The sequence below is a fragment of the Talpa occidentalis genome, unplaced genomic scaffold, assembly GCF_014898055.3.
Source record: "Talpa occidentalis isolate TD23 unplaced genomic scaffold, MPIMG_talOcc4v2.1 talOcc4.634, whole genome shotgun sequence".
Lineage (NCBI taxonomy): Eukaryota > Metazoa > Chordata > Mammalia > Eulipotyphla > Talpidae > Talpa > Talpa occidentalis.
The window spans coordinates 15,397-29,385 of record NW_023605011.1 but is presented as its reverse complement, the minus strand read 5'-3'; the positions used below and the strand labels follow the sequence as shown (position 1 = coordinate 29,385).

Sequence of the window (13,989 nt, the reverse complement as noted above, 5' to 3'; positions counted from 1 at the left end):
AATGGGTAAAGATGCTTTTTTTCAAGACCTTTGGAAAGTCAACGTCATAAAGGACTGCTGCGATCAATATTTGTTTTAGACTCTAGAATGGAAGATCTCAAAGGTTAGCTGTGGGTGCCCATGATGCAGCATCACAGGCTCTGGAAGGCAAAATAATTATGTCTTATGAGCACAAACCCATAATCTTCCTGTAGTTATGGGTTTTCTTTAGTGATTTCTGATCCCTTTATCTTATTCAGTGCTTGGCAACTTGAAATGAAATTCTTTTTTTTTTTTTTTTTTTTTCAGATTTATATACATGAACTGGGGCACAGGCCAGATGCGGGGGAGGGTGAAAGATTCACCAGAGACAGAGGGGGAACAGAACAGGCAGACTGATGAAATACACTGCTGAGGGGAGCAGTGGGCAAGACAGGAGAGGTCTGCTGTGCCATGTGGGTTTTCCCTGGCCGGCCAGGATTGAACCCGCGCTGCAGAGGCAGCAGACAGCTTCACAGTGCAGCACTCAACCACCTGCACCACCAGGGAGGCCCTGAAATGAAATTCTTAATTGCTTTCTGGAGTTTCTGTCATCCAGCTATGCCAACCTCTTCTCTAGCTCATATTCCCTGAGAGGTATTTAAGTTCAGCTGCCCAAACAGATACTTGTTTCTTGGGGCTTCTGAGGACTTAACGATCCTCCAGGATGGTGGCAGGTTGGCTGTTTAGTCAGTCCCGTTAGGGTGTGGCTCTTACCTGAGTGGTGTGGAAATCAATCTCTTTCTCTTTATACTGATTCATGAGCCAGGGTACCTGGTCCAGGCATAGTCACACAGGTCTTCCCGATGAAGCAGCAGGCTCACTGTGGGGCCGTGGCCTTAATGATGGCCAAAGTCTGCAGATACAGGAAATACCATTTTAAATAATTCATTAAGTTTTTTGGGTACATTTCTCAGAATTCCAGGGGCTTTAGATACACCCCAAAACTTTCCTCATGGCTTTTAACTGACAAAGGTTTCTTTTGAAACTAAAAAGTTTAGGTTAAGCTCAGTGAATGATATAAAACATTCCCATTCAAAAGAAAAATAAATAACATCAATGCATGAAGGAGTCATATTTGTAATGGGTTTTATATTTTTTATCGATATCTACCTCTATATGTTGATATTCATATTAATACACTCTTCTCCTGTCACTTTTAAAATGTATTAAAAAATTCTATATAACTTTGATCCTATTCTTATCCCCATTCAAGTCTGTTTTTCTTTCCTTCAGAGCAAAGCTTCTTGAAAGAGTGGTCCACAGAGCAAAGTTTCCTAAAAAATGTGCTATCTCCATATCCCACCTCCTATTCACCCATCAATTCACTATAATCTGGGTTCCAATGACATAAAAAATGAACAGCTTCCAGGGTATAAAATATAAACATGATGTAAGAAAAAACAGTACCACAGTACTCATAGCTTATCATAGTTTGACATAATCTTAACATGCTTTTTATTTATTTGACTTATTCTTTTTATTTACTTGACTTACTCTTTTGCTATGCATTGGACTTTATTAAAAGTCAACACCATTTTTTAGTATATGTAGTTCTTTATTTTGCTTTTTCTATCTAAAAGTGTATGATGAATTTCTTTTCTTTCAGCTAAATTTTGCTATACAGCAAATCACCACCTCAAAACTTAGTGGCCAATAATAACAACCTTTTATTTCACTCAAGACTTTCAGCTGAATGGTTCTAGCACATTTCCCTTCAGTGCACACTTTTCAAGATTCTTCTTCTTGAGCACTGTAACAATGGATGCTGTAGATCTCTCTTTGCTTCTTGAAATTTTCTCCTTCCTCAGTTGTCATCCTACATGGCTCTCCTACTCTTTTAGCAGCTCAGTCCCCATTCTTCATCATGAGGTCATCAACCTTTGCTGTCTTCTATATTATTGATAGTGCCCCCGATCCCAAACTCTATTTTTAGCACTTTTCCACTCTACATAATCTTCCTGAACAACTCTATCCAAGACCACTTATTCAGTTGTCATTTATATAATGATGGTATCCAATCCATGTATTCAGTTTTTGCTTTCCTTCCCATCTTAAGTATCTCCAGGCCTACTTAAATCTCCACTTGGATATCTCATTGGCATGCAAGTAAAAACTGGGTCCAAATTTACACCCATTTTTTTTCACTGCCCCAAATGTAGTATTCTTCCTGTTTTTCTTTTCCTCATTAATAGCCCCAAGATCACTCAAGGGGGAAATGTAGGAATCATCTCTGGTGCCTCCATTTCCCTCATTACAAACATTCAAATCATGCCAAGCTTTGCAGATTCTCTTCTCTAGCACCTGAACCCTCTGATCGGCATTATTGATATGACATTAAAAAATTCCCCTTAGCATTTATGAATTAAAACATTTCTATAGCTTCTTAGCTGAGAGTCTTGCTTTAATCTTCTCCTATACTTTATTCATCCTTGACACTGATGTTAGAATATTTTTTTGGCACTCGAGTCCCTGCTTAAAATCTTTCAAAGATTTCTTATTTCTTTTGTTTTAAAGTATTATTTCTCCTAATGAGTAACATTTCATAGGAAGAGGAATAATAATTCCTACTTTCTCTTACTTTACTCAATTTATTATCACTGTTTAAATCAAGGAACACTGGTTTACAGCACTGTACATGATTCAGAGGTATAGGATTACATCCTACAGATGTATGTTACCACTTCGCACCCACCACCAAGGCACCCATATCCTCCACCACAGCCCACTGTGGTTTCTCATTTCTTAAAAAAGCAGTCCAGTTTCCTGTGTAGCATTCAAGAGCATTCATTATGTGGCTAAAACCACCTTTCGGGTTTCATTTCTTCTTGCTTTGATTTCCCCTTTCTTCTCTCCCTTCCCTCCCCCCCACAGGCTCACTCAAGTGTGCATGTTATTCCATCTCCAGCCTGTGCCTTAATATGTTTCATTCCCTCTCTGGGAAATGCCTTCCCTGTAGTACATGACTTCATGGACTGCAAGCTCAGTTCCAAGGTCACAGTCTATTCAGCACTCATCACAGAGTCAAGGGCTGCTCTCTGTGTGTGCCCTGATAACTCCGTGCAGCTCTTCCTGTGGGAAGCTAGGAAAGTGTTCGTCAAATTTGTACTGAAGTTTTCTCTACTAGAAAAAAAGACTTCAACAGACTATTTCAGAAGTTGCATGTCTGCTAATGATTTGACTACTTCAGCAGTAGTAAAATAAATGCTTTAAAAGGTTAAAGTAAAGAAACAGAACTAGCTAAATGTTCAATTTTTATAAAATGGGAATAAAAAGGTTGAACTAGGATATAATTTAGCCTACTTAAAATTATGGCAATTATGCAAGATAAGGATGGGATTATATATATGTGAATGTACTCTATAATTTATTCTCTGTAAGGCATTACAATATTTGGAGGCAGTCAAGCACATTCTTTAGATGTTCCTTTATTTCACTGTGATATTCACAGATACTGTTGTTTTGCCTAATCATTGACTCACCCAAAGATGGGTTATGACATGTAAGACATGAAACAGCTAACACCCTATGCATTTACTTTATCAATTTATTTTATTTTTTGTTCTCTCCAAATATGGATTGGAATGTCAGTACCATGGGGATTTTGTTGTGTTTAATTCCTGCTGTATCCCTGGCACTTGGGATGATGTCTGGCATATCATGAGGAGGTAATAAAAATTAGTTCAAAGAATGACTAGTGATTTGAAATAGGTAAAACAAAAGATTTGATAAAATTCAACCCATACCTTTCATGTCAAAAAGAAAAGAGGAAATTCAACCAGCAGGGAGGAGAGTTAGCTTGAATCAGGCTGAACCCCCTACTCACTTGCATGGGCGAGGCCGTGGGGGCCCATTTCTCCATTATATACCGGAACAGCATGAAGATCTTGTCAGACAGTCGGTTGGCATCTAGTTTGGGGTAGGGAAAATCTCTCCAGTGGTTGACATACTTGTAAATGGCCTTGCTGAACTTCTCAAGGGCTGCATTTTAAAAACAACCACAGACTGAGAAAAATATCAAGATGAGGACGACCATGAAATGAATTGAGAAGAGAGGACTGATGATTAGCAAATACAGAGTAGTTTTTTTATTTTATACATTTTTTACATCATTTTTCATTTTTGCACAATGTATACATTTTCATCTGGGTTATAGTCCCCATACAATTCCCACCCCCCTTGTTTTGATCCTACTCCCTCCTACCCCCGCTGTAGCGTGTCTCTGGTTTATAGTTGCTTGTTGATTTTGATTTTTACTTTATTATACCTGTAAGCAAATGAACATGTATTATGTCGCTACAGGGAGATGTAAATTAAAATCAAATTGAGACTACTACATACAGAATGATTAAAAATTAAGATAGCTAATGTTGAGTTTTGACAAGACTAAATGCTGCTTACATTTTTATACAATGTCAGTTAGGGTACAAGTTGATACAAACACTTTGGCACCATAGACCAAATTTGAATAGACATTTTCCATGATCCAGAAATTTCACATCTAGGTACACAACCATTAGATATGCATCCTGTACAAGAATGTTTATAATAGCTTTTGTTCCTTTTGTAATAGCCTCAAACAGAAAAAGGTCCAAATATCTGCCAACACATCCAATGGAAAAATAAAATGTAGCATAGATATGAAATAGTGTACAGAAGTGAAAATGAACTACAGCTACACAAAACAAAATATGTAGGCATCTCATGAAATTTATTTATGGTGTGAGAAGTCAGGATCGTGGTTTCCCTTGTGTGATGACTGGGGGAAAAGATGAAGGGGGACTTCTTGAGTGTTAGTAATATCCCACTTCTTGCCCTGAGTGGTGATCAAATTAATGAGTTCACTTTTATACAACTCATTGACCTATACACTACTGATTTGTTCATTTCTCTGTGAGTCTGTTTTACCTCAATACAATTAAAAAACTTCTCGAGCTTACAAAAAATATCACGTGGGCCATTATGTCAGATATATTTTCTTCAAATACAAGGAATAATTATAGTATGTGAAAATAACATTTGCTGAATTAGATTTCAGGCAAGTTTTGGCTTACTGTGTGTTAATGCTTCCTAACTGCCTCTGTCTAGACATGGAGAGGTGGTCAAACATTCAGACACTATCAGAATGGTATTCTTATTCTGAACAGATGCCTCATTATGCAGGGTAATTTAGCATTATCAATAAAGGAATTGACCAGGTGAAAAAAAAATTTTTTTCCTTCACCTCTCATGAGTCAATAGATGAAAAAGAAAATTCACAGTTCATGCTCTTAAGGCTATATCACATGCAAAGAATTTGCTGGAAAATATCCAAAATATCTTAGTTGTAGAGCTGGCCACTTACTGGCATATTCACCTTCCCTCCAAACTCTTTCTGATGCTCATCTGCTCACCTTGTCATAATCTTTTGTGCATATGAGTATGCATGTGTGTGCATATGTACATGTGTGTGTGTATCCTGCAGTGGTCTATAAAGAACATGAGGAAGGAATAATGTGTTGCCTTTTGAGTTATTGAAAGTGGTAAGCACAATGTTTATCTGCCAAGTGATTCAATGAACAGATTGAGGGAAGGTGATTAAGTTTTATACCTTTTCTGTAGTGGTAGTCAATAAAAACTTGCCATGGGACCAAAGGACACTTAGAAAACTTGATAAACAAAGACAGAGGACTCCCTTATTCATCATCATTATGATTTCTGATTTTATTTCCTTTTACTGTCTTGGTTATTAATATTGGTGTCTAATAAAAATCGATACCATGTTTATTTTCAGGAACATTATCTGGGACAGTAAATAGAGAAAGCAAAAAGTATTGAAAATTGTGCTAACTTAGCTTAGTTGCTCAAATCCTTCAGTCAGATTGCCATAGTTCAAATTTTGGCTCTGTTACATACTAGTTGTGTGACTAAAGACGAGCTGTTTAATGTTTTCAGCCTCAATTTGCTCAACAATGGATGGAGGGAAAATACTACCTGCCTAATTAGGTGGCTGTGAAGGTTAAGTTAAATAATGGCCTTAAAATGCCCAAGGCAGTGTCCAGTCACATAATTAATTCTCAGTGTTTATCAGATACAAATATTACCTTCATTGATGACAGAAAGAAATGGGCAAAATGAAACTGATAGGTAAAGAAGACATTCCTGACAACATGGACTTGTAAATATTACAAATATTTGAGATGACAGTGTTTGGATTTTAGGGGTGGGCAGGATCTTGGAAATTGCATTACTTGGCATTTTTACAAGTGAAACTCAGATTGAAATAATGGGCAGAGTGACCTTCAGGCTCGGTGGCAGGTCAGAGACAAAAGTCCAAGTTTTTAGACTCATCCAAGAAGCCTTTCACTGTGTTATAAATGCTTTTTCCTAGGACTTTCAGTGCATGCTCTTCCCCGCAATTGGTGCAGACATGTTCTAGTTTGGGGGTAGAAGAGATTGTGACCATAGTTTATTTACCTATTTTCCTTAATTTTGTGCCTGCTTGTATTTAGATTACATTGTTAACTTGTTATTGTTATAATCATATGGCATTATAAAGAGATGCCAGAATTACAGTTACTAAGAGTGGCTAAACCCTCAATCATTGTAGAGAAAGCATGATCCAATTAATGAAGGTGGTTAGTAGACAGTGGAAAGAGCACAGAGCAGGGTGTGAAGGCCATCTCTACATCTAACTGGTTGTGTCACCACCACCTTGGGAACAGCACCTAATTTCCATGACATGCGGTTTCCCATCTGTCAAGCAGCTAACAGCACTTACCTGGAAGAATTTCTGTGAGGACTGGGAGAGATAATTCCCTCAGAGGGTGTTCCATGTGGTAGGCATTCAACAAATGGCAGCTATTATTATTAGAAAGGACAAGACTAGCATCAAAGAAAAACATCAGACATTTGCCAAATTCACAGTCTGGGTCTTACCACAGAGGAAATCACAGGGATACCCACCGAGACAGAAGGCTCCCTTCATCCTTTCCTCCTCGGCCAGCCTGAGCATGGTCTGCATGGTGAGCAGCGTCATCATCATGAAGGGGATGCTCTGGGACACTGCAGTGAGGGCACGAGAGGACAGAGGGGTTATCTTCTCACACCCGGACTCCAGGGGCTCCTCTTCAAGTCAACAACATGCATTTCAAGGCTGTGGGGGGAGGGAAATGAGGCATAGTAGGAAGATACTCTCCGCTACCCCTTCCCCATCGTATGGCCAGGATGTAGTAAGAGAACTGAAGCATGGATGGCTTAAAGCAAGGTATTAGCTACACAACCATCTATGCCTGTCACCTAGACACAATGCTGTTTTTGGATAATTATTTCATTAATGCCTGTCGCTCCCAGAAGAACATGTCTGTGTCCCCAGAGCCTAGCATGTTAATAGGTACACCCAAAAATATGTTAAATAAGGTGGTGTAGAAACAAATTGTAAGAAAACTTTCCTTCATGTATCTGTTGAGGGGTTTGCAGAATATGACTTGTGGAAAATGTGCTTCTGGAAACACAAAGCCAGGGAAAGGGACTGTGAAATTGGGAGAGTTCAGGCAACTCTGAGCAGCATGGACTAATGGCAGGTCAGCAGGCCCATCTATGCTCATGAACAACTTCCCATGTTTCTTTCCCAGTATATTATATTATGGCAGAAGGTAGAGATGGTCTCCTTTCTGCCATTCGCTCCCATTTGTTAGACAATTGTTTCCCAGGAAAAATGTTGAGAGAATTCCCTCTATACCATAGCTGGTAGCCAGTTCAGCCAGAGATAGCACAACGAATTCATTTGGTAGCTCTAGGATTCTGAAGTTACTTTGTACTTCATACATCACAGAGTTGAAATCATGTGCAGCAAGAGATACCAAAACCTCACCAGCTAGCATTCTTATTTCTCGGACCATCTGAGGAAGAAAAGGAAAATAATGACAACTAGAGGAAGAGCAGAGTGCGTCTGTAGAGAGGAGATGGTTTGCATAAGATTTGTAAGTTCCCCTAGCTTGGGACAGAGGGCGAATGGGCTATTACAAACCAGGTGGAAGAGTTTAGGGTAGGTCTCAGTAGCTGGGAGAGCAGAGGTGATTTTAATGCACTCTAACACCTAGTTGCAAACTTGGAGTTAATACATGTTTTCTTGCTACTTGATTATAGGACCAGGAAACACAGGATTGATGTTTTATGTTTAAGTGATACGAGTTACTATGGTTGAAAGACTGAAGGGGAGAGTGACAGAAAACTGGGGCTGAGTCTAGAGTATTGGGTTTTAGTATTGTCCCAATCTAATTATCTTTCATAGTGGAGATATTTAGGGGAATTTCTACTTTTGGGAAAAGTGAACTGATAAATTTGACCAACTCTCTTGCTGAGGAAAAGTCAAAGCTCTAGACAAGATACAAAAAAACATACTCATAGAAACATCAAAGAGTGCACAATATAAGGGTGGAATGAAGTGCTAAGTTGGGGAGTGCAAAAGACTGGGAATTCAGAGAGCTGAGCCTTATATTTGAGGCTGTTTTGCAGCATTTAGGGACAAGAGCCAAAATTCAGACCCAAACAATGGTGAAACCCCGGTATTCCTCATCTCATCTGTGGAGCGAAGATACCAAGGGGCTGCATTATGATGTAAGGTTGAAAAAGTACTCTATGGACTACAGTCTAAGTTTGAGTCACAGAAATAGCTCCCAAAATCTCAAACCATGTACTTAATCTTAGATTGTCAGTGCTCTTGGCAGGAACATATAAGCTTTCGGGAAGAAAATAGCAGTATCCTGGGACTCAAAACTATTCCTTTAAATAACTTTTCAGATACAATGGATATCATACATAGAAAAGTAGGTACATAAGGGAGTCAAAACTGCTGGGTTCCAGTTTTCTGTCAACAGACAGCTGTGGTAATTTGAAAAAAAAAAAATCCCTCCAAGTATCACCTTATGTAAAAGCGAACTGAATAATATTAGCACTAAAGTAATTCTTAACTTTGCTCAGTTTCTTGATCTGCGAAGGCATAAAAAAATGGGTGCTACAGTGGTATTTGAATTATCATACAGAACAAATGAAAGTGATCTGTCGTCCTGGCAGTGATATAGAAAATGCTTATAGCTTTCTATCTACGCAGGGGAAGTGGGAGCTCTTAAAGATCTCTTGCTGGTTCCTTACTGATTCATCATCAAGAATCAAACTTACTTACATTGTCATCTCTCATGTCCTTAGAAGCATAATAAATAAACCGTTGGACAATTGCATCATCCAAGATATCAGTATTCTGAATAATGGAAATGAGGTGACTGTAAATGTCTTCCTGTGAACATATAAGGATAGATACAGAAACTTGAAGGAGCAGATGAAATCCCAATGGACAAACCATTAAGAAGCACTATGTCTCTCCTACACAATGCATCTTCAGTTCAAAAGGCTTATATGTAAAGCAAAGTTCTTTCTAAAAATGAATTTGTCTACATCTCTGTGGCAAAATCTAATTGAAGGCAGGAGTGGGCTACCTGATACATTGAAGTCTCTTGAAAATCACCATTGTAGGATGACTGCAGGATGCTCAGGAGAATGGAAAGGCCCTAACTGTTTCTCTTCCCAGCAGGGAGTCACAGGGTATTAAGAACACACCGTGAGGAACACAAAGAGGCTGCTAAGCTATGAAACTGGATCTTAGGGGGAATTTTCAGACCCTTGCTTCATCCATGTCTTTGTGAAGAGAAACTTGTGAATCCTTTTGGATAGAGCTGTAACCTAGAGGATAGGGACACTCAGTAGATGCGAGGTGTGAGGCTCTCCTGAATCTCTCAGACAGTTATGTAGCTTTGGAAGATGAGAGAAGTTCTGAATTCTCCAACAGCCTCAGGCACGTTACCTGTGTTTAAGGTGTGAAAGGACCTTTTGCATAAGGAATTCTAACAGGCAGTGAAGGTGGAAAACCACTGGATTAAGAGATAAAAATATGGATGCCGTCCTTCGTGGGGAAGCCACACTGAATGATCAGGGGCATCATTCTGGAGTCAGACAGAAGAGTTCGTACAGTCCTGCTGTTCTTAGGCAAGTCATGTAACTTCTCTATGCCCCACTTTTCAGTTGTCAAATGGAAACAGTGATACCTACCTCATCAAGGTGTGAGGTGTGAACATAATATGATGTGCTGTTGTTTGGAGAGCATCTAACTCTATAATAGATAAGTGTTCAGTGAGGGGTAGCTGTTATTACTTTATGAAAGGTTAATAAAGCCAGAAAAGCCTTCAAATCCTAGAGGAAAAAAGTCTCTAGTTGTGAAACTGCAGACGGATATATGTAGGGGAGACCTTTTGGTATTTGCACAGACCCCTCAAATTGCACACATGGTTAAGTCTGAAGTCCTCTCCCCCAAGCCCCTTGCCCACACCCCAGCTTTCTGCATCTGTCTTGGTAAGTTTACGGTGAGGGGTATTTGGGTTTGTTTTTTTTTTGCTAGCTTCTAGAACTGGATACTCTGATTTCTCAATGCTAAATATTATTGTTTAAACATTATAATGACTTAATGACTTCCATTAGAATTGTATTTTCTGAGAAAGTGAATGCCCTGTGGGAAGCCAAAGAGAAACACAGAAGTCAAGGAAAGAAGGGCATCTATGAAATATTGCAACAACTGGACAAGAAAAAGTGAATGGGAATGAGATTTTTCTCTGTTTTTTCCTACCTTGCTAATATTATCTTCCTTGTTCAGCATGCTGAGTGTGAGGTTAATATCTCCAAAAGTCTCTAAAACGAGAATTGTAAAGAAAAGGAAGAATTAAATGTGTGCTAAAATGTCCTTCTTTAACTTATTATGCAATAGTCACAGAAAGGTTTTAATCACCTTCTCTCTCTGTCGTACTCTCCTCTCCTCTTTGTCCTGCTTTCTCCTTTCCCTCTCTCACTTTCCACCTCTCCTGGACTGCTAGCCCTCTGAGGGCAGGAACTGTGTCTTATTCATATTTCATATACTTGACATTGAAAATAACACGTGTTCAATTATTTTTCAAAACCTGAATTAACATGTGTATGGGTGGGGGAGATTAAAAGTGATAGATTCTTGGGCCTCCCTGGTGGTGCAAGGGGTTCAGCACAGCACTGTGAAGCTGTCTGCAGTCTCTGTAGCGCGAGTTCGATCCCTGGCCGGCCAGGGACATAGCCACATGGCGCAGCAGACCTCTCCTGTCTCACCCGCTGCTCCCCGCAGCAGTGTTCTCCTCCCCTCTGTCTCTGGTGAATCCTCTCACCACCAGCACCTCTGGTATAGTGAACCCCAGTTCTTGAATAAATAAATAAATATTTTTATTTATTTATTTATTTATTTATTTATTTATTTATTTATTTATTTATTTATACAAGCACTGGGTACAGTCAGAAGCGCGGGAGGGTGAGAGAATTCACCAGAGCCAGAGCAGGGAGCAGAGCAGGCAGAAGGACCGAAGTACACTGCTGAGGGGAGCAGCGGGCGGCAGGAGAGGTCTGCGCGCCATGCGGGACCCTCTTCTGGTGGCCGGGGAGCAGCCGGGGATCGAACCGGCGCCGCAGAGGCCACGGGCAGCTTCGCAACCCAGCGCTCAACCGCTGCGCCACCGGGGAGGCCCAATAAATAAATCTTTTTTAAAAAGTGATCGATTCCTACTTATCCGTCTAGACAATTGGGCATCACCCTGTAAATCCCCTCTAGCAAGTTTTAGCTTTCAGACTACATGACCTGAAATCCATCACATTTGGCTCAAGTGTTAGAAGGCAAGAGTGGAAGCAGTAGCTTCTCTTCTACCTTCCATCTTCCTTTTCCCTCTCTCTTCCCATCTTCCTGCTGGCCCTGCCAGGTGCTTCCTCAGATCCCATGCTCATGGAGTCTGGCTCTTTTATGATTATGACCTAAATATTTTATCTTGTGATTTCTAGGAACACTTGTGTTTGAATAAAACTCTCCAAAAAACAACAACAACAAAAAAATGGAGTCAATGGAATCAAGCAATTTCATGCCAGATGGAGAGTTGGGAGGTGAGATACATTTGGAGGTGGTGAGTTTCCACAGCCTTCCAAATAAACAACATGCTCCCCCTTTTTTTGGCAAAGCAGAAAGGCAAACCTACTTGGAAACCATGGGAAAGTATTTCCAAATGTCTCTTCCAATATTTTAAATTAAGCAAAAAACCGTCTTTGGGTAGTAGTCACTTTCTACTCAGGTACACTATGTATTTTTAAAGAAGGTAAGACAACCATCTCTCAGATTCCTGGCCCATCAATGGTTATTTACATTGTTGGTTTTTCTATTTTGGAATAAAGGGAGAGAAATGTGAAATGAACTTAATTTAACATACCTTTTAATAAAACCTTTAGGGGGTACAGTCCCCCTTCAGTGACACACATCATGCCTCACCCTTCATTGCATATGGCCATGTAGGTACAAAATGCCCAGTTTCTCCCCATCCCCAGATGCTTACCTACAGATTCCTCTGTGTTCTGAGTCATGTTTGGCTGTTTCAGGCTCTCTAAGAGCTAGCACCTAGGTCTTAGAAACAGTAAAGCTAGTAAGTTGAAGAAGTGGGTTGGCAAATTTCTTATATAAGGTTCACATAAGATTCTCTAAATTAAAATCCCTACTCCACTTGATTGGCACAGTGATCTGGGAGCTTCTAGCGATGGGCTGCTGTTGAGGAGGAAGATGCTGTGTTCTACCACTATGACATTTTCTTGCTTCTTAGCGCCTGCTGACCAACAAAATGGCTGCATCTCACCAAATATTGTCCTTTTGGTGAGGCCAGAGTATCTGAGAAGGAAGAAATTAGAGACTTGGACTCAAACCATTTTTGTAGACCAAAGGAATTGCTGTCCCTAAACGTGGGCCCATTGATCACAAAATTGGATAGGTTTTGAGTAGTCACTTTACTGGCCTGGTGTTGGTAAAGCCTTTATGGTGATCTTGCTGATTGTTCTACTAGGTGGAAGCAGTCACACAAACTGGGCATGCTCAGTGGACTGGAACCCCCACCAAGGGCAGTTGAATGGAATGTCCAACTGACAGCAGCAAAGCAAAGCCTTCTCTCCGCCATTCCCACTCCCCTTGCTCCCTGCCCCCCACCATCACGGATGTGCTCTGCATCTCTCCCTCACTCCATGTTTCATCTTTTTCTTTGGCTCCGTTCACTTTTTGTTTTCTCTCTCTCTCTCTCTTTTTTTTTTTTTTAAGATTTATTTATACAAGCACTGGGGTACAGTCTAGAGGCATGGGAGGATGAGAGAATTCACCAAAGACAGAGTGGGGAGCAGAACAGGCAGATTGACTGAAATACACTGCTGAGGGGAGCAGCAGGTGAGACAGGAGAGGTCTGCTGCGCCAGATGGGACTCCCCCTGGCCAGCCGGGAATCGAACCGGCACTACATAGGTTGAGGACAGCTTCATAGCACTGTGCTCAACCCACTGTGCCAGTGGGGGAGGCCTGTCTCTATTTGTTTTTGACTCATTTTTTTATCCAAACCTCTTGACTGTAATATTTTCAAGTTTACTTGTATGGACTTAAATCTTTGCCAATGCCCCCTAACCCTAAATCTACATGAAAACAATTTCTATTGTGTTTTGACGTGTTTGATGTTATAGAGAATAGGAAGGGGATCCTAGCAGTCTACAGGCCTGCAGATAATAGGAGCCAATAAGAAAATTTCAAATGATAAAATTTCTCATTATTAGTAGCACTCAAATATGAGTAGGGATTTTTTTCTTGAGAAGAATCAAATCACAAAACCATATTCTGGATCAAGGATGAGGACACAGGAAACAGAACTTAGGATACAACCAAAAAGATTTTAAGAAAGAAGTTAACTTCAATACAGGATTACATTAAAAAGAGGGACAAATCCCAAATAAGCAATTTAACATCACACCTAAAGGAACTTGGAAAAGAAGAAAAAAACTAAAACTTAATAGAATGAAGGAAATAATTAAAACTAGAGTGGAAATAAAAGAGAAATCAAGATGATCATGCAAAAGATTAATG

At 39.9% G+C, this 13,989-nt stretch overlaps 1 pseudogene; it reads right to left on the bottom strand.

Moving 5' to 3' along the window:
* Nucleotides 1–4: 4 nt before the first annotated feature.
* Nucleotides 5–12,977, bottom strand: LOC119230310 (maestro heat-like repeat-containing protein family member 2B; annotated as a pseudogene).
* Nucleotides 12,978–13,989: the final 1,012 nt, after the last annotated feature.